We start from the raw sequence: 3,767 nt of genomic DNA on the forward strand, positions 1-3,767 counted from the left end.
CCAAGTGCCCAAGAGTCTGACACAAGCCAGCCAGCTGTCACTCTCAAGTGGCCTGGAACTCTGATATGGAATGCTTCTGCCCTGGGAGGGCTCATCTAGAAGGCTAGAAAGTGAAGCTCGGCACATGGCTTTGTTCTCCCTATCCCACCCCCCAGGTCCCCTTAATTGGAACACCACTGACCCCCTACTGCCTGCACAGCTGCTTTGGCAAATGAGCAGAGATGACAGGGCAGAGCTAAATGACAAGCTACATTTAAAAAAAAAAAACAGTATGCACAGAAGCAACCATTTAACTGGAGGCTTAAATCAACTCAACTGAGCTGGTCACTAGAACTTGCTTGCTCTACTCCCAAGAGATTTGTGGTACTTAAGAGTCTTTTAAATCTCTCTCTCTCTTTGACCCTACTTGTGCCAGGGACTTAACTACATATACATGGAATCATGCCTAGAAGGGCCTTCAAGTTAAGGTGAGATTAGGCAAATTCATGGAGATTAATAGCTATTTTTCATGACGGCTATATACCAGAATCAGAGGCAACTTGTCTCTGAATACGGATTACTGGGCAACAAAAGGGCTGTTGTGAGCTGCCCATAGGTGCCTGGTTGACTGTTGTGAAAATAGTGTGCTGGGATAGATACTCTTTTATTCTGATCCAGAAGAGCTCTTCCTATGTTCAATTAAAAGAAAACATGGAGAGAAATCATCTGAGTGAGTTTATCTTTAAGCCAAGAAGTTGCCTGCCAGTAAACCACATAGCATTTCTAAGGTCATCTGGAGCTTGTTTTAGGGCACATAGACTGTTCAGACCAAGTGGAAGCCAGACTTGAAGGGCTTCCTTGGTGCCGCGCCAAGGATGGGGAACATGTGGTCCTCCAGATGTTGCTGGACTACAGCTCCCATAATACATGACTTTTCACCATGCTGGCTGAGACCGATGGCTACCAACATCTGAAGAACCACAGGCTTCCCATCCCTGCCCTGTGTAAATGCTCCCAACATGCTCCTGCAGCTGTGTGTTAGTGTGGGAGATTGGTAAAGGTAAAGGGACCTCTGACAATTAGGTCCAGTTGTATCTGACTCTGGGGTTGCGGTGCTCATCTCGCGTTACTGGCCAAGGGAGCTGGTGTACAGCTTCCGGGTCATGTGGCCAGCATGACAAAGCTGCTTCTGGCAAACCAGAGCAGTGCACGGGAACACCGTTTACCTTACCACCGGAGCGGTACCTATTTATCTACTTGCACTTTGACATGCTTTCGAACTGCTAGGTGGGCAGGAGCTGGGACCAAGAAATGGGAGCTCACCCAGTCACAGGGATTCGAACCGCCGGCCTTCTGATCAGCAAGCCCTAGGCTCTGTGGTTTAACCCACAGCACCACCCGCATCTGGTAGCAGTTAGTAAACTGTCTCTGAAGGAAGCTTATCAGCAATGCATTGATTTTCTCATTGAGGGGCTCTGGGTAAACTTTCAAGGAATCTCAGGGCTCAGAATACAGTTTGAAAGCCACTGACTTCTACAGAGGGTATTACTGACTGCCAGTCCTGTTGAATTCCTTCATGGCCATCTGTCATCTTCTCCGACTGGAGTTAGTCACAGTTATGGACTGCTACTACCTCTGAGCATGCAACGCCTCCAGGTTTAACTATGGTGTCAAAATACCTTCATGGTTACGTTGCCCACTTACGTCTATCTCTTGCTGGCCCCTTGAAGCACCTTCTCCAAATGCCTATTCCCATGATGACTCAGCATGTGGACAGATGCAGCAGGGAATATCAGCTTGTCATATAAACTGTCAGTGCATAGTATGAGCTTCACGTGATTGATTTGCCACAGGCTGTGTTCTGCTGAGGGTTTGGGGGTTTTGGTTTTTGCTGCAGCTGCTGTATACCGATCATCACCAACTGTGATGATCCTTAGGGGAGAGACCATCGCTTAGTAGTAAAGCACATGCTCGGCATGCAGAATGTCCCAAGTTCAGTCCCCAACATCCACCGTAAAATAGATCCAGGGGATGCTGCAGAACAGACAACGGTAGTAGACTAGAGAGGCAAATTGTTTCACTTGGTTAAGACACTTTCATTTGGTCCTTATGTCAATAGACTGTGAAACCCATGAAATTGAGAAAATGTCATGATTGTTTGGCTTGTATAAAAGTTCTCTTTCATGTACAAGATCCTCTTGGACATGATAAATTTCTTCAAATTACAGCATGAAAAATACACATTGAAAAGTATCCAGAGCACCATAGTCATTGCTTTTAGTTGGAAGAACAATACCTAAGCAATCATTCCAACTATATACGAAGGTACTCAATAGCTGCACACAGAAGAAAATATGTATATTTGCATCCCCAAACTTTGTTCTATTAGCAGTATGTGAGTTTTCCAAGAACTTGGACTGATACCTCTACAACAATTTCCTCCACACTGAGAACCACAGGATGGGGTGTAGGCCCAGAGTAGGCTTAGAGTGGTTTAAAAACAGGCTTAGAAAATAGATTGACATGGGTAGTCTATCAAGGCTATTAGAGCTCATACACACTTCCATCTGTGCCACAATTTCTAGGCACAAGTCTGAGCAGGTTTTTTCTTTGCCCCACTGCTTTCCTCAGGAAAACATCCTGTTTTCCGCTGAATCAGAACAAGTGTCAAACAGTTTTCTATGGATTGATGTTTGTTCCAATTCAGTGGTAAACAGTGGGTTTTCCTGGGGAACATGGTAGAACAGAGACCCCTCCCCAAAAGGCACAGACCTGTGCCCACAAGTCATAGATCTGTGCTTAAAAATTGTGGCAGAAACAGAAGCATGGATTTAGCTATGGTAGTTAAATAGAAGCTTTGTTTTTAGAAACAGTATAGATCTGAATGCACTAGATTCTGGGGGTACAGAAGTGGGGAGGAGATCCATGCGACGGTCACCTCCAGACTTGACTATTGTAACTCGCTCTACGCGGGGCTGCCCCTAAAGCTGACCCAGAAACTCCAGCGGGTGCAGAATGCCGCGGCGAGGCTCCTTACCGGGTCTTTGCCGCGGGACCACATTCATCCAGTGCTTTACCAGCTGCACTGGCTCCCGGTGGAGTACAGGATCAGGTTTAAGGTGCTGGTTTTGACCTTTAAAGCCCTATGCGGTTTGGGACCCTCGTATTTAAGGGACCGCCTCTCCTGGTATGTCCCATGTAGGACCTTAAGGTCCTCAAGTGATAATCTTTTGGAGGTCCCGAGCAACAAAGACGTTAGGTTGGCCTCAACTAGGGCCAGGGCCTTCTCAATATTGGCCCCGACTTGGTGGAACAGCCTATCACGGGAGACCAGGGCCCTGCGGGATTTGGCATCTTTCCGCAGGGCCTGCAAGACGGAGCTGTTCCACCTGGCCTTTGGGTTGGTTTCTGTTTAATATTTATGCTTCATCTTTTATTGGTGGGTTATTTTGAAATTGAGACCTGCAGTTTTAATTGAATTTTAAATTTGTATTTTAATCTGTTATTTTAAATTGATCGTTTTTATGTTTTTTGTTGTGATTTTAATTGATGTTAGCCGCCCTGAGCCCGGTTCTCTGGCTGGGAAGGGCGGGGTATAAATAAAATTATTATTATTATTATTATTATTATTATTATTATTATTATTATTATTATTGCCTTTGGGTCCAGTGTGTGGCTGTCTTAGAGACATCTGGACAGCAACTGTTGGAAACAGGCAAAATGGATCTTCAGCCCATCACAGTTCTTCACAACCAAGAATCAATTTAAAAAGAGCCAAAGACAGGAAG

This window comes from Lacerta agilis, chromosome 6, assembly GCF_009819535.1.
Source record: "Lacerta agilis isolate rLacAgi1 chromosome 6, rLacAgi1.pri, whole genome shotgun sequence".
Taxonomy (NCBI): domain Eukaryota; kingdom Metazoa; phylum Chordata; class Lepidosauria; order Squamata; family Lacertidae; genus Lacerta; species Lacerta agilis.